The 25,330-nt window shown below is 51.2% G+C and overlaps 1 protein-coding gene across 2 annotated transcripts in view; it reads right to left on the bottom strand.

The window, feature by feature from the left end:
* LOC138570222 (SLAIN motif-containing protein-like) overlaps positions 1 to 25,330 on the bottom strand; it is a 402,579-nt gene that overhangs the window by 146,010 nt on the left and 231,239 nt on the right. The gene's annotated exons all lie outside the window — the stretch shown is intronic.

Below are 25,330 nucleotides of genomic sequence, written 5' to 3'. Positions count from 1 at the left end.
AACTCCCAAAAGCAACCGTGTCCCTTCTGCTCAATATGGTTTTACTAGTGGGGAACAGGTGAAGAGCATATTCAGCAATCAATATACAAGACAGATGCAGACATTTCGATGCAGAACCGATAAAGCACCAAACTGAAGTATAGGTTGTGATGGGCAGTTGACAATTATGAAACACTGCATCGACTGTAGCAATGCTACATGTATAAATATGCTTCAGTCCCATCAGACATGAATAGCAAGGAGACCCTTTGGGTGGTAAAGGCCTATAATCAGAAGCTGGAGGGGTGGCTGCACCCGCTTCCACAGCACACCTCCCATAGCAGCTTCCATTCCCTCACTTATCCTTCTTTGACAGGTACAGAAATATATTATATGGCAGAGTCGAGGCACTGCAAAGGGTTCAATACCGAAGTGGCTTTAGCAAGAATACAGGACTTACTATTGTTTACTTTAATTTATTCATACATCACAGTCCTTTTGGTCCAGCACCTAGAAAGATTTCAGGGCATGCAAAAGTGCCAGACACAATAACCTTTAAGCCAAAAATACCCTTCAGCATGATCTGCAGAGCATCAGTTCTGAAGCGGTCTAGAGGCAATTGAGTCTATGGAAGGACTTGGGTAACAAGAAGAGCAAGCGATCACATTACATTTGGCATCAACAGGCAATATATTTTTGAAAGCCATTCGAGATCCTGCTCCCTCTTTTGCCCCGACCGCTTGAACATCTCAAAAGATGGAGAAATACGCCTCAAGAAACAGGACATTATGCATGGTACTATATTCTTGATGTTCTTGAAATTCTTCTTTGACTCCAAAGATATGCTCTTCTCCCACCACCAAACAAAATCATTCAAGACAACCTTAGGTGCTAAGCCGACGCGAGGGATTGAGTTGCTATGAGACATGGAATATGGGAACAAACCCTTATAAATGACCCATCAGAATCGCCTTTTTTGAATCAACATTTAAAGTTTATCTGATATAGCCCTGATTTGAAAAAGGCTCAGCAGAGCCGAAACATGGGTTATCGAGAAAAGGGCACGTTTGTACGGAGTTATGATTAAAGCATAAAAGTATAAAATGGCGCAGAGTCCTGGAGTATTCCTTTGATTTCTATGTACTAAATGACGGTTTAGGCTTTATAACGTCTCACTCCAGTGAACTGCGACACATCGCCTATATGGCATGATTTTACCCTTTGGACCATATTTTAAATTGTTTGAAGGATAAAACAAGGGATTGGAAGGAGTCGCCTAGCAGACCAGCCTTCAAGAAAGCCACTCCATTGATACATTACTGCTCATATTGGGGACTACTTAACATTTGGCTATGACATTTTTAAAGTTCATATTACCTCTACAAGGTAAGGGAATAGTTTCTTACCTGTAACTCCATTTCTCCAGCATTGGTATCTTTCATGGATTCACATGCTTAGAATATTCCTCGTCGTCAGGCTGGGAATCCCTGGTACATTATATAGACCCTTTCCCGTAGGAAAACTTTTTCGACGCTTATGCGTCCTATCCACCTCGTTTTGTATCATGCGTGCCCGCGCCGTCAGGATGCCATGATATAAATGCAGGACCCGCCCCCGCGCTCCCTCACATTTCGGCCCCCAAAGTAGTGGGGGAACCAGTTTGCATGGCCAGGGGAGGCAGGCGGGCACATGTGAATCCATGAAAGATACCAATGCTGGAGAAATGGAGTTACAGTTAAGAAACTATTCCCTTCTCCAGCATTGGATCTTTCATGGATTCACATGCTTAGAATAGATTACATAGCAGTACCATCCCGAAGAGAGGAGGCGTGCATGCAAACTCACATACTTTCCTCACAATGCCCGTTCCCTATGGTCGTGTACCCATCAGCAATTGTTAACATAGAAAACGAACAATATTCAATCATAATTGCAACAAGATCTAACCCCTCAACCGGGGCTTACCTTATTGGAATAGGTGTCGAAGCACCGCCTGTCCCATCCGAGTATCTTCGGCATGTTGTTGTGACAGGCAGTAATGGCGGGTAAAAGTGTGTGTAGCCGCCCAGGTAGCTGCCATGCATATGTCCCCCAGAGGGACTCCAGACCACAGCGCCGTCGACAATGCCGCCGCTCTAGTTGAATGAGCTCTTGGGCGTCGCAGAAGAGGCTTTCCAGCCTTGGAATGGCAGTACGAAATAGTAGACGATACCCATCTTGACAGTCCTTGCTTTGAAATGGCTTTGCCTTTAGCACCCAGACCATAGGCCACGAACAATTGCCTCGTTTTCCTGAAAGGTTGCGTGCGATGAAGATAAAACTTGAGAGCCCTCTTCACGTCTAATGTGTGTAACGTGCGCTCCGCTCCTGAGCATGGCTCTGGAAAAAACGTAGGTAAGACAATAGAGGAGTGTTTATGGAACACTGAAGGAGCTTTCGGTATGAACTGTGGGTTAGTGGCAAGGACCACCTTGTTCTTAAAAAATCTTAAGTATGGTGGGTCTACCATTAGAGCTTGGATTTCCGAAATACGTCGGGCTGAAGTGATGGCCACCAGGAAGGCCAATTTCCAAGACAAAAACTTTAGAGACGACGATGACATTGGTTCAAAAGGAGGTTTCATAAGAGACGCTAACACCAGATTGAGGCTCCACACCGGAGGAAATCTCTTCTCGGGAGGAAAACTCCTGAACAGCCCTTTAAGGAAGTGCTTAATCAGGCGGTCGCTGAATAATGGCGCGGAATGTCTTTGACGTGTAACCCTGGAGATGGCGGCCAGGTGTACTTTTATCGACGACACTGATAAGCCCTTTTGAGCTAAGAACAGCAAGTATGGAAGGAGCTGTTCCGGCGTAATCGACTGCGGAACCAAACCTGGTTGATCCCCACACCACTGACAGAAACTCCTCCATTTGTACGAGTATGAAGTGTTTGTGGAAGGTGCTCTTGCCGCTTGCAGAATACGACGACACTCCTCCGGAATCGTTAGCTGGCCAAATTCGGTGAAGTCAGGAGCCAGGCCGTCAACTTGAGGCTGTCCGGGTCGTGATGCCAGACGATACCCTCCTGTCGAGACAGAAGGTTGGGGATCTTCCTGAACCTCATTGGCTCCGCCGCCGCTAAGTGCAGCAGGTCTGAGAACCACACCTGTCTGGCCCAATACGGGGCCACCAGAATCACTCGACATGGGTACTTGAGGATCCATTGCAACGTCCTCCGGATAAGAGGAAAAGGAGGGAATGCGTACAGGAATTTGTTAGTCCATGGGAAGGAGACCGCATCCCCCAGTGAGCCCTGCTGAGGCCATCTGCTTGCATACTGCGGGCATTTCCTGTTGTCCTTCGTCGCGAACAGATCGATGGAAGGATGTCCCCACTTCTTGAATACATGTTGTAGTTGCTGGTCGTTCAGCACCCATTCGTGAACTTCGTTGATTTCCCTGCTGAGGGCATCTGCCTCCACATTTCTCACACCTGGCAGGTGGAACGCCAAGATTAGCATGTTGTGTTGCAGGGCCCAATGCCAGATTTTCTGTGCCTCCGTCAACAGGGACCTGGAACGTGTTCCTCCTTGTTTCCTTAAGTAAAACATTGTAGTCTTGTTGTCCGTCATGACACGCACCACAGAGTCTCTCAGTTGAAGAAGAAAAGATTTTAGAGCCCACCGCACTGCTCTCAGTTCCAGCAGGTTGATATGCAGGGAGGACTCTTGTAACGACCACCGGCCTTGTACCTGTAACGTATCCAGAGGAGCTCCCCATCCGCTCAGCGATGCATCCGTCACCACCGTCTTCTGGAACTCCGGTTCCACCAGAGGCATTCCTTTCGTTAGATGAGTAGAAACTCTCCACCAACAGAGTGCTTGTACCAGTTGTTCGTCGATGACCAGTCTGTCGGACCAGCGACCTTGGCTCTGCGCCCAACGGTCCGCTAGAAATTCCTGGCAAGGCCTCATAAGGAACAAGTTACTTACCTGTAACTGTTGTTCTCCAGCATGGGTCTGGCATGGATTCACATGCTCATGAATATTCCCCGTCGTCAGGCTGGGAATCCTCGGTAAAGAAAAAACCAGTATCAGTTTCGTTTCTGATCTGTCTTTCGTAGTAATAACCAATCACTGGTCTCTGCGTCATACTGACCACAGCCAATGACTGCCCTCTACCTAAGCACCGCCTCTGGCAGCCATCTTCAGATTTGGAAGCACGTGAAGTGGCAGTAGGACCAAGTGAAGAGCCGCAGAGGAGTAGGAGGGAGGGTTCGCATGTGAATCCATGCCAGACCCATGCTGGAGAACAACAGTTACAGGTAAGTAACTTGTTCCTTCTCCAGCATGGGGTCTGGCATGGATTCACATGCTCATGAATAAAGAATACATAGCAGTACACACATGCACAACCACGGGAGGTGGCAAAGGCTCAACATTAAGCATCACATCAACTCAACATTAAGCATCTTACCTCCTCACCAGGCTCACCTCAGGCGAACAGGTTGCGCAGCACTGCTTGGCCGACCCTGGACTCCTCCCTGGAATCCCGGTCGACGCAGTAGAATTTCGTGAAGGTGTGCGTCGACCTCCACGTAGCAGCCCTGCATATGTCCAGCAGGGGCACACCAGATAGGAACGCCGTGGTAGCTGCGATCGCTCTGGTGGAATGGGCTCTCGGACGGCCAGGCAGCGGTCGGTTTGCCAACCGGTGACAGTACATGATACAGCCGGAGAGCCATCTGGAGATGGAAGCCTTCGAGAGAGCCTTCCCCTGATTGACAGGTCCAAAGTTCACAAAGAGTTGTGACGTCTTCCAAAAACCTTTCGTGCGGTCCACGTAGAACTTCAGCGCTCTAGCTACATCCAGCGAGTGCAAAGTCCTCTCAGCCGGCGACGAAGGCGACGGGAAGAACACAGGTAACACCAAGGGTTCGTTGAGATGAAAGTCCGACGGTACCTTGGGCATGAAGGAGGGGTGCGTCCTGAGCACTACCCTCGTGTCGTGGAAAGTCAAGTACGGGGCCTTGCAGGAAAGGGCCTGGATCTCTCCCACTCGTCGTGCGGAGGTGATGGCCACGAGAAAAGCTGTTTTCCACGATAGAAACTTCAACGGGGCCGAGTGCAGAGGCTCGAACGGAGGTCCCATGAGTTTGGTCAGCACCACGTTGAGCTCCCACGCCGGGGCCGGAGCCTTCACCGGCGGGAACGATCTGAACAGTCCCTTCATGAACTCTTTCACCAGACGATGAGACCACAAGGACGTCCGGCCCGTGGTTCTGGTGTATCGGGAGATCGCAGCAAGATGAATCTTGATGGACGCGTGTGCCAGACCAGCTTTGGCCAGCGTCAGCAGGTACGGCAGCACTTGGGGAGCCGTAATCCGTAGAGGGTTAATCTTCTGTGCGTGGCACCAGACAGAAAACCTCTTCCATTTGTGTCCGTAGCATTTAAGAGTCGAGGACGCCCTGGCCTTTGCAAGAACCTCTCTGCAATCGGCCGGTATGTCGTATCCTCCAAACTCTAGCGCTGCAGGAGCCAGGCCTGCAAGTTCAGCGACTTCGGGTCGTGGTGGAGGATGGCGCCTCCTTCCCTGGAGAGTAGATCCGCGTCCGCCGGCAGCTTGATTGGCGGGGACGCCGACAAGTCCAGGAGGTCCGGGAACCATATCTGCCTCGGCCACGCAGGTGCGACGAGGATCATCCTGCACCGTGACCTCTTGAGCTGGTTGACGAGCCGGATTAGCAGAGGCAAGGGAGGGAACGCGTAGAGGAACAGGCCCTCCCAGGGGAACGAGAAAGCATCGCCCATGCTCCTCGTCTGGGGAAACCTGCTGGCGAACCTCCGGCACTTGGTGTTCGTCGCCGTCGCGAACAGGTCGATCTGGGGTGTGCCCCACCGTCGGAAGAGGCGATCCACCAGATCCTGCCGTAGTTCCCACTCGTGGCACGAGCGCAGCTCCCTGCTGAGTGAGTCGGCGATGGTGTTCTTTATCCCTGCCAGATGAAACGGCACCAGAAGAATCCCTTGGGCGACGGCCCAATGCCACAGATCCTGCGCCTCCTTGGACAGCGCTGGGGACCTGGTTCCGCCCTGTTTCCTGATGTAAAACATGGTGGTGGTGTTGTCGGTGAAGATCCTCACCACCTTGCCCTTGAGGGACGGAAGGAAGGACCTGAGGGCCCAAAATACTGCACGGAGCTCCAGGACGTTGATATGCAGGGACTTCTCCGTCGGGAGCCAGAGTCCCCTTGCGTGCAGATTTTCGGTGTGCGCTCCCCACCCTTCTAGGGAGGCATCCGTGGTCACAGTCACCTGGTGGGCTGGGGTCTGGAAGTCCATGCCCGCCGTCAGATGCGCGCGGGTGCCCCACCACCGTATCGCTCGTCGGAAACTCTCGTCGAGCTTGATCCTTTCCTCGAAGCTGCCCGTCGTCTGGATCCAGCGCGCATCCAGGAACTCTTGCAACGGGCGCATCCGGAGCCTGCACATGGGAATGAGGTAGATGCAGGAAGACATCATCCCGAGGAGGGACTTGATGGACCTCACCTTGGCCGCGTCGGCCACCAACATCCGTTGCACCTTGCCCAGGATGGTCCTGGTCCTCTCCTCCGACGGGGAGGCCAGAAGGGACACTGTGTCGAGCCTCGCTCCCAGAAACAGTGCGACTTGCGCGGGCACCAGGTGGGATTTGGCGTAGTTCACGGAGAATCCCAGGTCCGTGAGGAGTTGGACGGTCCTTGCCGTGTGGACCACGGCGAGCTCCCTCGTCTTGGCGCGGATGAGCCAGTCGTCCAGGTAGGGGTAGACGTGAATCCCCTCGCGGCGCAGCTGCGCCGCCACCGGTGCGAGGCACTTGGTGAAAACCCTGGGTGCCGACCGCAGTCCGAAGGGAAGGGCTTTGAACTGGTAATGACGCCCTTGGACCACGAATCTGAGGAATTTTCGGTGCCCCTTTAGGATGGGAATGTGGAAGTAGGCATCCTCCAAATCCAACGACGATAGGAAGTCTCCTTCCTCCAGCTGACCCAGGACGTGCTGGAGGGTGACCATCCGGAACTTCTGCGCCTTGATGAACTTGTTCAGGCGTCGCAGGTCCAGGATGGGGCGCCATCCTCCCGTCTTCTTCTTCACGAGGAAGTAACGCGAGTAGACTCCGGAGCCCCGAAGTCTCTTTGGGACGAGTTCGATGGCGCCCTTTCTGAGCATCGCCTTTACCTCCAGGAGAAGTTGAGGGACGTGAAGTTCTTTCCTGGCCACGGGGGGGACGCGCGGGCACCTTCTTTGAAACTCGAGCGCGTGGCCCCGGGCCAGGGCGTCCAGCACCCAACGGTCGGTGGAGATGGACTCCCACACGCTGACGAAGCCCGCCAGCCGGCCTCCCACCGGGGTGCTTCGGTGGGGGCCCGACCCCACGGCCGGTTCAATCCTGCTTGGACGCGGCCTTGCCGCCTTGGCCTCCTTGGCGACGACGGCGGGGTCCGCCAGACTTGCCTCGTCCTCTGTAGGCCTCTTGCGACGACGAGCGGGCCGCTTGACGGTAGGAAGCGAAACCGCCGCCGGAACCTTTGGAGGCGCCCTTGCCTCCGCCGCTCCGAAAGGGCGTCCGCCGTTGCTGCAGTACTCCAAGGGCCCGGGCCGTCTCAGTATCCGCCTTGATGGCCTGAAGGGAATCGTCCACTGTCTTCCCAAACAGGTTGTTCCCGTCGAAGGGCATGTCCAGGACCCTGGTCTGGACGTCCTGCCGAAAGTCCGTAGCCTTGAGCCATCCGCGACGTCGAAGGCAAACGCCGTTGCCCATCTGGCGGAACCCAGTGTCGGCGATGTCCGTCGCCACGGTGATGGCGTGGTCCGAGGCCACCTCACCTTCCTGCAGGATCTCAAGGGCCTCCGCCCTCTTGTCGTCCGGCAGAAAATCCAGCAGGGGAGCTATCTTGTACCAGAGTTCCCTGTCGTAGCGGGCCACGATAGCCAAGGCGTTGGCCGCTTTAATCGTCGTCGCCGCCGACGAGATGACTCTGCGTCCCATGGCATCCAATTTCTTTCCCTCGCCGTCCGGCGGGGAAGTCGACGTGGAGGCCGCACCCCCCCCCGCTTTCTTCCTGGCTGCCGCGGAGACGACGGAGTCCGGGGTAGGCTGCGCCCGGAGGCATAGGGGGGCCGAGTCCGGGACCCGGTACTTTTTCTCGTACCGGTCTCTTTTCGCTGGCGTCGTGGAAGGGTTCTTGAGGAGGGAAAGGCCCTCATCCCAAATGTCGTCCAACAGAGGCACTGCGAGGACCGTCTTCCTCTTGGTCTCGCGCCGTTGGTAAAGGAAGCCTTCCTTTTTCTTCTCCTCAGGGCAGAGTTGGAAAAGCTCGGATGCCCTGGCGATCATTGAGTGGAACGATCCAATCTCGTCGGGCGGAGAAGCCCTGGTGGGAGGCGACGACGGAAAATCCTCGTCGTATGCCTCGTCGTCCGTACCCGTCGCTGCCGTGTCAGTCCCCGTATCATCCCCTCGGGTGGACGGGGAGGAGGGCTGGACGGGGCGCGACGGTTGAAAAGGAGGCGGTGGATGAATCCTTCTTTTCTTGGTAGGGGGAACACCAGAAGGTCCCGGTTCTGGATCCCCCGACGGGAGAGGTTCCTCCGTCGGTAACGGTAGTCTCGTCCTTATCTCGGAGCATAAGGACTGTATAGCCAACAAAATGGCCGCTGAGTTGTCTTGCGGCGCTGGCAGAGGGGAATCCGACGGGCGAGCAGGGGCCCCGTCGGTATCCTCGACGATGTCGTCGTCGTCACCTGCGTCGGGGCCCATTCCGACGGGCTGGTCTTGTTCCACGCCTAGGCCGTGGCTTAAGACCTCGATCAGTTCCTCTTCTGAGGTTGATGCCGAATCTACGACGACGCCCTGCCCCCCCTTCTTCCCCACGGAGGGTTTCACGGGGGTCCTATCGATGGGCACGAAAGAAGACTCCCTCCGAGGAGGCAGGGAGATTCTGGGCCCCGAGGCCGCCACCACTGGTGCAGCCTCCACAGGCTGGGCCAGGGCCGCCGCGACCGTTTCGATAGAGGGCTTGGTCGAATGGATCAAGGCCTTCACCACCTTAGGTGCGCTCACCGCCTTATCCTTGAGGGAGGGGGCACTGCCACGCTCCTCCTCTGCCTTAGAGCTCGACCGGGGTCTCTCCAGGAGCTTCGCCGGGTGCTCGGCCTTCCTCTTACCCGACCCAGAGCGTTGGCTCGTGGTTGATGGTGCCGGGGAGGGTGCGCCCTGCCTGGCGCCCGTAGAGCCCGACCGTTCGGCGCTCCCGGTGCCAGCGGACTCGCGGTGCTTGGCCTTATGTTGGGCCCCCGTCGCCGGGGCGCCCTCAAAGGTCTTAGAAGACCGCTCAGATTTCTTCTTCTTCTCGCCAGACGGGCTCTTACCCTCCAGCCAGCTGGCGAGACGTTGATGGCGGTCCTTCATGGTCCGTTCCGACATGTTGCCGCAAAACGCACAGTCCTTCTCCACGTGCGTCTTGTCCCCATGAAGGCAGTAAAGGCAGAAAGAGTGTTCGTCCTCCTTGAAGACGTTCTGCAGCTGGCATCCAGGGCAGGCCCTGAACAGCTTTCCGGGCGTCGAGCTTCCCTTCTCCTGGGCCATCTCCGAGACCGGGCCTGAGAAGCTTCTGGAGTCCTCCGAAGCGTAGCTCGACGAAATCTTCACCCTTGAGGGGCACAGATGAATCCGACACGGGTCCCCGTTGATCGGATGTAGGATCGGTGGAGCTTGAGGCTCTTTTGACCGAAAGAATCGAAGTTTTTGTGAAAAAGCGCGAAAAAATAGCACTAACGCTCGAGAGCAATAGCACGAGGATCCCAACACATGAACGTGCGGTAAAAATCTGAAGATGGCTGCCAGAGGCGGTGCTTAGGTAGAGGGCAGTCATTGGCTGTGGTCAGTATGACGCAGAGACCAGTGATTGGTTATTACTACGAAAGACAGATCAGAAACGAAACTGATACTGGTTTTTTCTTTACCGAGGATTCCCAGCCTGACGACGGGGAATATTCATGAGCATGTGAATCCATGCCAGACCCCATGCTGGAGAAACAGACGGCAGTTGTTTATCAACGGAAAGCAGGATGACATGGTCCCTAGCAGGGACATGTATTTGCGCACCGACACCCTGGTACCGCATCTCCATTCCGACGCCTTGCTTTGTAGCTTCTGTATTCTTTCGCTGGATGGTCTTACAAGGCTTGTGTGCGTACGAAACTCCGCTCCTAGAAAGACCAAGGTCCTCGAAGGCTCTACGGAGGACTTGCTGAAGTTTATCGCGAAGCCCAGTTCCTGTAAGAGGGACATCGTGGCCCCAAGACTGTTTCGTGTTTGTTCCATGGATGAGCCTCTGACCAGCCAGTCGTCTAGATAGGGATAGACATGGTGACCGTCCTTCCTTAAATGGGCCGCTATGGGGGCCAAGCACTTGGTGAACGTCCTGGGGGAGGACTTGAGACCGAACGGGAGGACCTTGAACTGAAAATGCTTTCGCCCGACGACGAACCTTAAATATCTCCTGTGCCGTGGACGTATAGGGATATGAAAATATGCATCCTGAAGGTCTAGCGACGACAGATAATCCATGGGTTGCACTGACCTGATAACCTCCTGGAGCTTTAGCATTTTGAATTTGGAGCTCTTTAGCCATTTGTTGAGTACCCTCAGGTCGAGAATGGGCCTCCATTTTCCATTTGGCTTCTTGACGACGAAGAACCGGGAATAAACCCCTTGTCCTTCCTGTGCCACAGGAACCCGTTCTACAGCTCCTTTTTGTAGCATAAGCGCCACCTCTTGTCTTAGAACTCGAAGGTGGGGCTGGGCCGAAAACACTGGCGGAAGACTTGGAGGCTTGTTTTTGAATTGCAGCGCATGACCCATGCGAATCGTGTCCAGAACCCATCGATCTGTGGTGATGCATTTCCATTGGTCGATATGATGAGAGACTCGACCCCCCAGGACGTTCCGATGGCCGTCATTGATTGCTGGTTTGCTTGTTCTTCGTCGACGAGGGACCCGCGCCTCGTCGTCCGGAGGCATGATAATCTCTGCCTCTACGTGCCGACTGGGATGCCCGTCTGTAACCTTGTGAGGAGTATGAGGGCCTGTTAAATCCATGGTCTCTAGAGGCTCCAAAGTGGGAGTTTCCGGAGGCACTCCTGAAGGGGCGAAAAGAGCGAAAACTTCTACCTGTCTGGAGGGCGCCAAGAGACCTAGTGGTATCCGTGTCTTCCTTCATCCCCTTCAAGGCTTCATCTACCTTGTCTCCAAACAGATGTTCTCCTTCACATGGCATGTCTAGAACTTTGTACTGGACTTCAGGTCTAAAAGTAGTACATTTGAGCCACGCTTGTCGACGAAGTACTACGCCATGATTGATTTGTTTGAACCCAGACTCTGCTAGGTCCACCGCAATATTAATTGCATGGTTCGAGGCCTCCTCGCCATCCCGTACTAGCAACATGGCTGCTTTGCGATGTTCTTCCGGCAGATGTTCTAGGATAGGGGCTATTTTATGCCACATCTCCCTATCGTAACGTGATACGATCGCCAAGGATTTGGCTGCTCTTACCGTCGTGGCGCCGATTGAGAGCACCTTTTTCCCGAAGGCGTCCTGTCTCCTTGCCTCGCTTTCTGGTGGGGTTGAACATTTTTGCTGTACTCTGGCCTTCCTAGCCGCTGCCGCCGATACCACAGAGTCTGACAGTGGCTGTGATGTTAGACATTTTGGAGTGGACTCCGGAGCTTTAAACTTTTTCTCAATACGCCCCTTAATAGCCGGTTCTGAGAACGGATGACGCATCGTCTTGAGGCCTTCTTGCCATACGTGGTCCAGGATTGGGATGGCAAATACCGACTTTCTCCTTTGACCCATGTGATCAAAAAGAAAGCAATCTTTCTTTTGCTCCTCAGGAATCAGGCCGAACTCGGAACATGCTTTTCCCATCATTGCATGGAAGGCTCCCACATCATCCGGAGGAGATGGTTGTGCCTGGCTCCTCGTAGACTCTACCTCCGAATTCCATGTTGGGTCGCTCGACGGTGACAGGGAGATGTCCGACCCTGAGTCACCTCGTATAGAATCGGACTCCGATAGCTCACCCTCCTCCTGCGCTCGAGGACGATCCTTCACCACCTGGGAGGCCGCCGGGCTTTTGGTCGTTGAGCGAGCTGCTTGAGCTTGCTCGTCGACGGAAGGTGCTGAAAATATCGACGATGAAGTGCCAGGCTGAGGGATCTGCGTATCCAGACGCTGCAGGAGCTTCTGAAGTGTTTTAAGCACATCCAGAGACAAAACCGTCTGGGGGGTCTGCAACGTCGAGGATAGAGGGACCACACCCCCACCCGCACTAGTCGTCGACGTATTGGAAGGCCGTAGGCCCAAGTCCGACGGCTGCATAACCATGCCACATTCTCCTTCCACCGACGACCCCGGCAAGGCCGTGTCTTGCAGCAGGATCTCAGGGGGGGCCGGGTCACAAACCTCTGGCTGCCAGGCCATAGATTGAGTCACCGTCGACGAAGGAATCCCCACCGCTGCTGCCTGAATAGTAATAGGCATCGTCAGCGACACCGGGGTCGACGAGCAAGTAGCCGGCACCGAGCCTTTAGACTTCGTAGCTGATTTCGTTGCCGACTTCCCTGCTGAAGCGTCTCGACTCACGGAAGACCTAGGACGGTCCCCTGAGGAGGATTTTGATGCCAGTTGCCTCTCCGTCTTAGAGGATGAGGAGGACTTTTTGTGTGATGAGGAAGACCCAGCATGCTTCCCCGTATGCTTGTCCACAGGGCATTTTTCGACAGGCCGCACCTTCTTCGAGGGGGGTTCCGACTTACTCCTGGAGGCCGTGGAGCCAACTTCTGATGCCGGATAGGCACCCGCTCTGTCGTTAAGCCAGTCGACCAACCTTCTTTTCCGGTCTTTAAGGGTTTTTTGGGAGAAACCCTGGCATATCTCGCATGTATCCGCCGTGTGGTGCGGGTGGACACAGTAGATACAATCCATGTGGGCATCACCTTCATAGACTTTTTTGAGTCCACATGTCGCACAAGGACGAAATAAAGCTTTTCCGGACATATTTTCTTCAGAATGTAACGTCGCGGAAGCGAAAATACAACCTAATTTCAATTAGCAGTAACCACGAGGATCCCACTACTTTGAAAGACGGTTGAAATCTAAGGGAGCGCGGGGGCAGGTCCTGTATTTATATCATGGCGTCCTGACGGCGCGGGCACGCATGATACAAAACGAGGTGGATAGGACGCATAAGCGTCGAAAAAGTTTTCCTACGGGAAAGGGTCTATATAATGTACCGGGGATTGCCAGCCTGACGACGGGGAATATTCTAAGCATGTGAATCCATGAAAGATCCAATGCTGGAGAAATAGACAAACATGATAGAGAGCGTTCTTTAAGAGCGTTTTTATGGATATAGTGAAAGTTCAAAAGCTTGTTTTAGTGATCCAACCATTATTGGAGTAAATCAGACTCACTCATTTTTGTTGATAATAGAAACAAAAAGGCAATGTATTTGTTTGCTTGCAAGACAGACAGCATCCCATCAATAACCCATTGCTGAATAATAAAAACAAACCACCTCCATCAACCCAATCCTTTTATTGAACCACATGGGTTTAGGCTAGGCCTTCGGATCAAACTCATGCCTCTGCCTTACACAAAGGGTGTATTCATGGAAACAAGTCAGTCTTCCCCAAAAATAACAAAACATTACATGTGATATAACCACTCTCATTCAGAGGCAGTTTCAAGGTACTTCCTGTCTTGCCCCCTCAAGCGAGGGGCGTATGGCTTCAACCCCCATGAAGGTGTGCGTCTATGAACAGTCTTTTGTTGAATAAGACAGGTGTGATCCAACGGCCCTGAAAAGGAAAATCCACACCCCTCCGGCAGATCTCTCGTTTTTTTATTCAATTGGCCCAGGGACTGCATGCTACCACGGGTTCCCCTTTGCACTTCTAGTGCCACACAGATTCTTTTTCAAGCATATAAGAACTTTTTTATTTTTCATAAATGATACAGAGGACAAGTTCAGGGAATCGGGCTAGTGTGGACTGGCCTTTAATGTCACCTAATTTGGAATCAATATGGATGTGTTATTCAACCCCGATGCTCATTAAGCGCTGTAGCTCTTGCTGCAGCTCACAGGAATCAAGCATATTTCAAAATATAAAGATGGATACAAAATCATCTTTAGAACTGTAGTGTCTGGAGGTTGTAGTATTGATAACTATTGCCCCTTCTCTGTTGCAACATTTACAACAGCACATAATGGTACCTGCCAGAAAAACAAAGAAAAGCAATATAAATTGTAAGGGTGCAGAAGGAGACCACCTAACTTTCCCAATCCAACACTTACCTGGTTTGTGTTCTCGGCACGCCCTCAGGGCTTTCAGGGACAGCAAAAGGTCAGTCTGACACGTCTTGCTCCTGTTGCAGCGATGGGACAGTATTCCCTGCGGCAGCTTGCCTATGCTCACCTTGGCGAACTAGTCAATTAAGACGCACGGCCGACTGCCAGTGTCCATCGATCACCTTTACAAGATGCACGTTTTAAACTACCACTCTGTGCACCACCATGCACCTGCAGTCCTGCACAGCTGCTTTTCCTTCTGTGGACGACTATTCTGGCTTCCACGATAGCACTGCAAGTCCTTTCTTAGCTTTTATGTCATTCCTGTCCATGCCAGTGTGGGAGGCTAAACCGTTGCTTTGTGCTTATGGGAGAGTGAGACATGCATCTTCTTCGTTTCAGTCCTATGCATCCTACTGGGGTAGTCTGGTCTCATCCTTGTCTCACTCGAGGCTAATCCTATGGCCCTGTATATGTACATGGGTCGGTTAGGGATGAGATTGTGGTATGGAGGTGTGTATACTGTCGGGTGAGGATATCATTCCGCATTATCACTAAATGGTCGTCCTTGTTCGAAAGGTGCAGTATCTCCCCATGAGATCATCCCACTGTGTACCACCCCCGGGGGGGGGGGGGGGCGGGGGTACGTGGGGACTGTAGGCTAGTGGCCTCGCATCCCTGGCCTCAAGCGAAGGGGCTCCCCCCAGGGAGAAGTGACATCTACAGATTCTTCACAACATACAGGTGTTTCTAATAGATAACGTATCGAAGATCGAAGGGTTTACGCAATCTTAAATGCCTTTTTTGCTAATTAACCATCTCTAATACTGGAGACTCTTAATACCTGTCAAGTTCTTTCCAAGTGAGATTAGACTTCAAAGTTATTTGTTGTGAAGTGCTTTGCTGGATGGATGCAAGCACATATGGAATTGTGGTTAGAGAATGTTGAAAGGTAAGAGTATTGATGTAGTGAGTAGCCCAGGGAGTTTGAAGATTTAGCATTGGTGGTGGGAGCCAGTGGGTTCTTCTCCAGTAACTGAAGGACACTGAATGAAGAACATGTTAAGTAAAATACCTGTTAAGTTCAGAGTATCCTCACAAAACTGGTGACCGGGATGGGGCACGTTTCCGGTACAACTAATATGGCACAATGTTTCCTGTACTGCTCACATGGCACATATTTCTGGTGGAAAACAGGTGATGGCTAGAAGGTTTAGCATTAATCTTAAACCTCTGGCAATTGCTCTCGGCAACCCTCCAGACCATCATTGATATGATCTATGGCATTTATAATGCACCTATACACAAGTGTTTCAAGGCGCGACGAGGCAAGGGAGGGGGGGAAACCGAGGGAATACAGAGGCAACAATCTTACTAGGCCAGGTGACATTGAGATCGCACAAGTGCAGGGGAAAAGAAGGTGTGAGGGGGGAAAGGGGAGGTGGCAGTGCAGTACATAGGATAACAATAAAATAATTAAAAACAATAAGAGGTGCAGCCTAGCGGTAACATGTGCAGGGGTAAGTGCAGACATCAGGTGTCAGGTGCTGATAGGGGGCTGCAGGGAAACAAACGGCCCCTACCCGAGTACAGGGGATTCCCAGGGGGGCGGGGGGAGCAGTGCTTGTGTGCAACTGGCGGGGAGGGGTCCTGGGCGCGAAAACAGAGGGTAGCCAGGTGACCAGTGCAAATTCAGTTTCAGCCGGGAGATAAGCAGGGGAGAGGAGGAGAGAAAGAAGCAAAGAGGAAGGTCTTGAGGTGCGTCCGGAACCGGAGATGGTTCTCCTCATATTTCAGAGAGGCTGTTCCAGAGGGAGGCCCCAGCCGAAGATAGATATCTACCACCAACTTGTTGCTTGGAGAAGCGACTGACCATGAGGGAGTTGGAGGCGGATGAGCGAAAGGCTTGAGAATGAAGATATTTAGGCAGAGAGAGTTGAAGGTAGAGGCCCCAAAGGCCTGTGTGGACAAAGGAGAGGGTTTTGAACTTAAACCTCGCAGCCACTGGGAGCCAGTGCAGAGATTCCAGTCTGGAGACAACACTCCCTGGGCTTGAGTCCAAGGACAAGTCTTGCAGTCCTCTTTTGGATCAGTTGCACAGGGCGGAGAGTAGAGGCAGGAACATTTAGAAAGAGGCTGTTGGAGTAGTCCAGCCTAGAGCGAACCAGAGCTCTGGAGACAGTGAGCTTCTGGGGGAAAGAGGAAAGGAAAAATACCTGACGAGGTGCAGCTGGTAGTGGGACTTTAGATGTGAGGAGAGAAGGAGTGTGTGGAGGCGAAGATGACCCAGAGGTTTTTAGCCTCACAGGTGGGAGCAGTAAGAGGGCCAAGAGTGCCAAGAAAGAAGGGAGCAGGTGTGCCGATGAGGAGAATCTCAGTCTTACTGGCATTAAGGCAGAGATCATTGGCAGTACACCACTCCTGGATAGCGGACAGTCAAGAAATGAGAGAAGGTGGTGGCTGAAGGGAGACTGAATGAGCTCAGCGTCATCCACATAGCCCTGAAAGTTGGGGCAGAGAGCGGAAATGCGGTGGGCAAGAAGTGGCAGGTATTGGTTGAACAGCCAGGGAGAGAGGTTAAACACCTGGGGAACAGCACAGGTCGAGATAGAGGAGAGGAAGGACCCAAGTTGGATGTGGGAGGGTCTATCGGAGAGGAAAGAAGTCAGCCAAGCCAGGGCCTGATCAGCAATACCCAGGTTATCACAGACGGTTGAGCTGGATAGCATGGTTGACCGTGTCAGAAGAGATAAAGAAGAGGACACAGGGGGTGTTGGAATCAAGGTTGGAGAGCAGGTCTTCACGGATGTTGAGGAGATCAGTTTCAGTGCTTCTGGTAGTTCTAAAGCCAGACTGATGGTCATGGAGACAACCAACAGTTTGTGTGAAGATTAAGCTGGGAGGTGGCTAGCTTTTCCAGAAGTTTGCCCAGGAAGGGAGTGATTGAGATTGGGCGATAGTTAGCTAGGCAGGACAGGTCGGCAGAGGGTTTCTTAAGAAAAGGGTACACAAGGGAGTGCTTCAGGTGGGGAAGGGAAGACTCCAATGCCAGAGGAGTGGTTGCAGAAGTCAGCCAGAGCAGGAACCAGGGTGTCAATGTGGTCCTTGATGGTTTTGGAGGAACAGGGGTGAACCGGTTTTGACGAGACTTTCATAGATCAGACTGGTCTAGAAACCTTGTCAGGGGAGAACAAGGGAGAAGGAGTGAGGAGAGGTGGCCAAAGAAAGGCCAGAGGAAGAACAGATTAGAGGAGGTAGGGAGAGATGGATGACAGGATGTCCTATGTTTTAGAGATGAAATGAGAAGCCACAGCCATGCAGAGGTCCTGGGAGGGGACAGGAGACAGAGACTGCAGCAGGATTGGCCAGTTCCTTGCAGATTTTAAAGAGTTTGATTCCGCAGAGACGCAGGCTTGGATGTGAGCTCTCTTCTTGGTGCGGGTAGAGAGCCTGTAAGGCCTTTGGAGCAGGCCAGTTTGTCAGAGGATGTACCAGAGGCACGCCATTTCCACTCAGCCACCCTGTACTTGCGTTTGAGGGCGACGAGGTCCGAGTTGTACCAGGAGTTGCACTTTGCTTTGGGCTTCGAGCGGATCCCCATGACAGGGGCAAGAACATCAACGGTCTCAGAGACAGCACAGTGGAGCAAGGAAAGGGCTATGTCAGGGTGTGAGGCAACCAAAGTGGGAGGCAGGGTGAGAAAGTGGCGGCAAAAGCCTCAACTGACACGCGCTTCATGGGTCTGATAACCGAGAATGTGGGTGGCAGTGCTGGAGTTGGCTTGGCCTGTGGGGTAGAGCGGGTGAGATGGGAGGAAAGGAGAAAGTGATCACACCAGGAGAGAAGAGTGGTGAGAGGGACAGAAAGGGGAAAGCCTGAAGAGATCAGAACATCAGAACATCCAGAGTGTAACCTGCAGAGTGAGTCGGGCCAGACAACTCCATTTTAAATACTTCCACAGTGTAATTTTAATAATGGAGGAAAAAACATACCCAAGTCTGAGAGACTGCTGTGTGGCCACATTATTTAGGGCAGAGTGGGGCTCTACTCATAACCCGGGCCACTCCTACCTTACTTAGTAGCTGCTGGTTGACGGCTGGCTGCTGAAACCTGCAGACACTAGTTGGAGCTGCAACAGTGGGAGCCGGCCTTTACCTAGGGGCCCTTAGCCACATGGGCTGCACGGGCAGAGGGCTGACCAGCGAAGGTCAATTTGACCCTCAACGCACCAATCAGGGATGGTGGACGGGCTGGGAGGCGGAGGGAAGCTCAAACGAGGAAGTGGGAGCACGGCAGAGACACAGAGGGGCTGGGGGCTCTGCAGCAGAAAATTAAACATTTTTAACCAATTTTCAATCCCAAGAGGGTCGCTGCAGCAAGCTGCTCACCTGCCAAAGTTAATAGGGGAAGTCCATATACAAATTAGGCTTGGTCCCACCCCCAAAGGAGCAGTCCAGTTTCAACTGCTAGGTCACACCACTTCTGCACGAAACCCCAAGCATCCCCAGATATGTGTCGGCCTGAACTGCAGTTCGGGCTGGCCTTCACATTTGGAGTGGGACCAAGCCTGATTTGCGTATGGTCTTTCCCCTTTGTAATGGCTTGGCAGGTGAAGAACGATGGTCTGGGGGTTGCCCAGAGCAATGCCAGAGGTCCCGCTTAATTTGAAACCTTTGAGCCATCACCTCTTGTTTTGACATATTTCCGATCCCACTCACATGGCACAAAATTAATGGGATCACTCACATGGCACATACATTCATTCGGTACTACTCTACATAGCACAAAATCAACATGCATCCGAAACCACTTGCATAGTACACATGTTTGCATTGCCACACGCAGCACATACATCTGACCAAAGCATGACAATTCATATCCAGCGCCATTTGTGTCGCACACTCCACTTTTCCACCCTCAGACCTGCTGTTAGTTGGCAATATGAAAGCCAATTGTAACTATCTTAATATCTCAACCACAATTCCATAACAACCAATCTTTACATTTTTAGCCATATCAAAATATAGACCTTCCATTGTAGCAATTATACATTGGCAACGATATTGCTGCTAGGATTATAGCTCTGTTGCTGACGCAGACGTTTGAGGACGGAATCACCTCTTGCGAGGTGGGATTTAACCCATGAACAGGGCAACCACCAAATTGTAAATCTGACTAACATTCACATCTATTAACCCTGATTGAAAAAGGTGAGGTTGTCGCCGAAACACGTGTCTCAAAAAGGGCACATCGAATACACTCTTATTTTTCACAACTACCGTGTGTGGAGTATTATTGATCTTTGGCGCTGCCACTTAGGTGGAGAAGGGTTCTCAGAGCCCTGTTCATTTTTCATATTTTACCGGAGCAGGGGGATTTCTCTGACACTCCACTGGGCAGCCGACACCCACCCCAAGCGCAGGACACCAATGGTTATTATAAGACCCCTTTTTGCATGTATATTACATTCCTATCTTGCACAAAATGCACCTTCATATAAGTTCATTTTCCGCTGTGCAGTGCATCCATTTTCCTATATGCCATTTATTGCTATGTAGCACATGTACGCATTTTCCTATAAGTCCATCGGTGAAATCCAGTGCAAATCTTGCAAATCCTAGAAAGGGTTGACGTTACACCATCAACGTAACTAGTTCCTAATCTAACCACATGCACACCAACCTCATGCATGCCAGAGCAGCAGCCAGCCAGCCAAGGCACTTCACACACATCCCTTGCTACCAGACGCATCAGAAAGCACTTCAGAACACAATCAAACCTCCTTGAGGTACTACCTTAGGTCATTCCTGTAAATGTTCAATATGCAAGTGTGTGGATTTTCTCTTGCTCCCATCCGCAACAAGAATTGAACCTACCATTCAATGTTATTCCTGCTGCTCTTCCATCCTAACATTCTATTCCCTCACCAACAATACCTGTCCTGTACTTTAAGACACTGCAGCTATCAGGGTTGCAGAGGCCATCATTTCCAAGTTAGGCCTAATCCTAACCATAAATTAGAGGGTACGCCTGGGGCAGAGTGGCGGTAAGTAGCTGGACTCCCCACAACATATGCATCACACTAGAACATACACTTACTTCAGTGCCATTCTTCAAGGTCAAAGTAGTTATCAGTAAACAATACAGACCCATGGAGACTCAAATCCTTTCCCATGGGAGGCCACACCAGGGGGCGCACGGATGATGGCTGCCTGAGCGCGTAGCTCCCAGTTTACTGGGTATAAAGGGTGATCAGAACTCCCCCCCACCCCCTCTCTATTCACCACCCCAGAACAAACACCAGAGTTTCCTTGGTGGGAGCACTCTGGGCACATCACTACAAGGTTTACGGCGAAACGGCCCGCTGAGAGGCGAGATATTCAACAAAGAAGACCTCCCAGGAAAGGGAGGAGGTGCCCACCACGCTGCACTGGGCCAGCTGCCGTGCACTGGGACTTTAGTCCGTGGTACCATTGTAGACCAGGGCGGAGTTGCAGTGGAGGCACACATCCTGCCGACAGAGACTGCTGCTCCCTCCCCCGGCCACAGAAGGTGTGGGAGAGGGGGTCCTGATGGCCCCGGCGAACAGAGCTCCGTTGGGGACACAGGTGGAGGAGAGCTGCGAAGAGGAAGAGCATGGGCCGTGGTGGGACGCACTGAGGTGGGTGACTGGGTCCCCTCTACCCCCCCACATGTAGTGGGCAGAGGTGCTGCACCCTCCCAGGGAGCCGAGGGGCCCAAGGTCTCTTACGGGGCCTATGCCTGAAGTGGCCCAGCCCCACCCCCCCAGGGAGCAATGGGGACGTAAAATGGCACCGGCAGAGCTGAGAGGGTACAACTCCAGGGGACTAACGGGAGGTGAGGAGGCCCCCCCTTTTCAGGGGTGTACAGTAAGGAGGGTGGGGTTGGTATCCTATTGAACAGAGTACTTAAAGTGGATGCGACCAAGGTGTGGTCAGACGTGGAGGGGAGGGCCTTGCTCGTCTCAGGCACCATTAGAAAGGTGCGTTTTACGTTCGTTACGATTTATGTACCCAACCAGGGGTAACAGATTCTTAAAGAAAATCCTCCCGATAATGGTGGAGAGTTCAGGGCACCTCATCATGGGACATGTCGCGCCACTTTCATCCACAAGAGAGGAGTATTCACCTTTTACTCACCACCCACCAAAGAACCTTTACAGGATAAACTATGTTTATGTCTCAAGGGGTCTGTGGGAGTAGGCGTTGAACTCAAATTCGCCCAACATCTTGGTCAGACCACCATATGGTGACAGTGGACCTGGGATGGCCAGCCATGAACCCCCGGGAGGGGAGAGTGGGGGCCAAATGGAGATGCAACAAGTCTTTATGGAAGGATTTGGCGTTCCGACAGGCTATGGCTAGGGAAATTGAGGAATTCATCACTAACTACATAGAGGAGGTGGACATAAGGACTGTGTGGGAAGCTGGGACGGCAACCTGGAAGGGGGTATTGATTAGGGAAGGGGTGCAAAAGAAAAGGGAGCTGATGCTAATTGAGAATATGCTGCAGGATGAGAAAATACCTAGACAAACGAGTGCAGGGGGAAGGAGGTGTGTATTAAGGACGCTAGGGGAATATTGAGGAACTGCGGCTCCTTGGGGAAGGAGATAATACGCAACCTGCAATTCCTTAAACAGAAATTGTGCAAGAAAGGGGATAAGGCAGATGCACTCCTGGCAACCAGATTAAGAGGGCAGAGTAGAGAGATGGGTGCAGAAATTGAGGGTGGGGGAGGTAAAAGACATCCACAGAGGAGTTCCAGGAGGCATTTGCCTCCTATGAGACCTTATGCAAATATGCACGTACCCCAAGCGCGGTAGGGATTGTGGAGTACTTGGCGAATACTCCCTTGCCCAGACAGAAGGACGATGAATCTGCCACAGCGGAAGCCCCCATAACAGCAGAAGATATTCAGAAGGCGGTGGGGGGACTGCACATGGGGAAAGTCCCGGCGGACGATGAGTTCACAGTGGGATTTTATAAAGCTTTCCTCAATGTCTTATTGCCATTACTGAATTGCTTAACAATATGATGAAGACGGGTACGGCTTCAGAGTCCTTCGAGGGCAATAATCTCAGTTATGCCAAAGGAGGGGAGGGACCCCAAGAAATGCGACGCATATAGCCCGATCTCCCCGCTTAATAGAGATGGCAAAATATACACCCAGGTTTGGCGGCGAGACTCGAGGGCTACATGCTGCGTTTAATGCATCCCGATCAGGTGGGATTCATTATGTGGGATGTTTTTACCCATGCATCCAAGCCCTACCTTAAAAACTAGGCAGTACTGGCATTGAAAACATCATGATGGCCAGAGCTCCCCAGAAAATGCCCAGGGAAGTGCATGAAGAATAGGCTGCCACCCATTTTGCCGATGTTATGGGCACAGAAGGGCACCGCCTAAAACCACCATTGGACTACCCACACAGTAGTCTGAAACCATTGGGAATGGCAATGCTGACTGCCAAAAGCAACCTAGAATTGTGGGGAATTCATTTTCTTAAATCCCAAAAAGGGGTGCAGTACCAGTACTCACCACTATCAGAAAGCCAGCGTTTTAAAACCACCAGATTTTGTTTAAAACTGAATAAATGAACCCAAGGCAAGCCAAAGAAAGACTTACTGAGAGGTGGATACAATCTAAAGTTATATTCTGAAGTGACTTGAAGGTTTATAACAAGACTGGCTGAGCTGTGGATTTCAGCAGTTTAAGTAAATTTGGACTGAAAGACACTAAAAACCTAAATGTTTAAAAGAAATGAGTGACATACTTTTGAGTGTCACATAAGTTGCAATTGTTTAAATGTCATATTAAACTTAGAATCAGCATCCCAGCTGCATATGTAAAAAATTGTCTGGACTTAAACTGGGGAACAAAAGTGACATTAGCTGGGGCCTGGCTTAAGGAACTGAATTCTGCCCACCAGCTACCCCCGACAGGAGTTGAGACTTGCATAACAGCTGTGTTCCCAGGCCTATCTGCCTTTTGCTGCTCCCACCAAAAGGGATATGACACTTCCCTGATTGAATTACCTGGGCTCTGCAGGAAATTGAACAAAGCCCTGTCCTGACTCAGGCAAATGTTTTATTATGGGGGCCGTAAAAAGTGGCTTCCTCCTGGAAGTAAAGGGGTGGAGCACTGCCTGTGAGAGCAAGCTGGCTTGGCAGAACTGGAAAAACCAGAAATTCAACCTTGTGCTGGAGGGAAACCACACCCCTGTAGCCAGAATATGGTTTTAGAAAAAGATGAATAACTCAGAGCGGACTTGTGAAAATTATTTAAATGATACCATAATTCTTGTGATTTTTCTGCCCACATTTTAAGAGGTTTTTAGAACCAGTGGCATGATCTGGGGGCAAACTAGCAGTTAAGAGGGTATTACTTAAAATGTATGCATGTTAAAAATCTGACACTTCATCAATTAATGTCCATACTCCTTGCGCACATGTGTGTAAATTTGGGGTAATGTCCGATATTGCGAAACCAGTTAAGTGCAAATGTTGCCATTTCTGAATGCAAGCTCCCAGGAAGAGCAGATTTGGACAGGGTATACCTCCTGTGATATGTGATGGGTGCATGTAATTTTAAACAAAGGTGTGCAAATATGTCTTTTAGGGTCAAAATATAGATTGTGTGTAATTTGACAGGGGTGGGTTCTCTGTACCATAAACAGACCTCATCATGATGACACTTCATTTCATTCTTCCAATCAAGGGGAAGAGGAGGAAGTGGCCAATGACAAGCGGAGAGGGGTAGAGCTTAGTGATGCTGCACACACACCCACTTTCAAAACACATAAAAGCAGACAGTCAGGACAGATAGGGACCTTCAATTCCATTTGCTGCAACGCGCTTTGCCGGACCATACCACATCCAGAGATCCAGACTTCAAATCCATCAATCTCCAGGGAAAGCTGTGCAGAAAGATCCAGAGAGAGCAGAGCTGACCCAGACCACTGTTAGCAGAACCAGAGAGCTGACCCAGATCACTGAAGTGCTGAGACCAGACCAGAGTCCAGTCTAAAACCTGACCAGATCCGTGGCGAGGCCCATTCTAATTCAATAATATAGTGTGAGTACCTAGCAAGACTGTGCAGAACCAATCTCTTAGTTAAAATAATATAATTCAATCTATTTTAATCTAAGTAGAACTGCCTCCTGTCACCTGTCATTTGCAAAGCTGTCACCTGTCATTTTCTAGTTGCTAGCTGTCACTTGTCTTTTTGAACTTTAAAATTTCAAATCTGAAAAACGACCTTTACCATATCGCGTGACCGTTTGTCTTAGAGACTTGCAGTAACTTTCCTCTGAAAGCTGGGAATCGTGGCTTTCCTCCGTACCTAGAACCGCATTCCTACCCCCGATACTTTTGCCGCAATCGCGAAAATCGCACTCGCGAATTTGCCACGATTTGCAAATTTCTCAACGTGTGAAAACAGCAGTTTTCTTGCTTTCAGTTGCCAAAAATTCGTTTAACCTGCTAGTTACTCCTAGATCCTTGCTAAAGTGAGCCTGGACTAATATTAACTTGATACCACTCACCCTGAACCTCTAGAGGGAATTAAAAGCATTTTAGCATATTTTTCACTTCATTGCCAGCACATATAAAAGCATTTTGGGCCTGTGTTTCCAACTTCTGTAGTCTAAGCTTGCTGGGGTGAACTGAATTACAGTTGATGGCATTTCTGAGAACTGTGCTTTCCTTCCATTTCCTTGCATTGCATAAAGGGGAGAGGGGATTGCCAGAGAAAAGTGATTACATTGTTTTGTTGAAATCATATTGAGTATTTTCTGTATTACATTTTCATTCAACATTACATCCATCTGAACTTATATAAAGCATTCTCTACCACATTATTCTTCTGTTCCTATTCACAAGTGTGCTAGTGCCAGACTATCCATTGATTACTGCTCAGATTCAGTGTGATATTCAATTATTAATTTATTAT

The sequence above is a fragment of the Ambystoma mexicanum genome, chromosome 2q (assembly GCF_040938575.1).
Source record: "Ambystoma mexicanum isolate Mex_15411 chromosome 2q, UKY_AmexF1_1, whole genome shotgun sequence".
Taxonomy (NCBI): domain Eukaryota; kingdom Metazoa; phylum Chordata; class Amphibia; order Caudata; family Ambystomatidae; genus Ambystoma; species Ambystoma mexicanum.
This window is presented reverse-complemented; position numbering and strand designations above follow the sequence as displayed.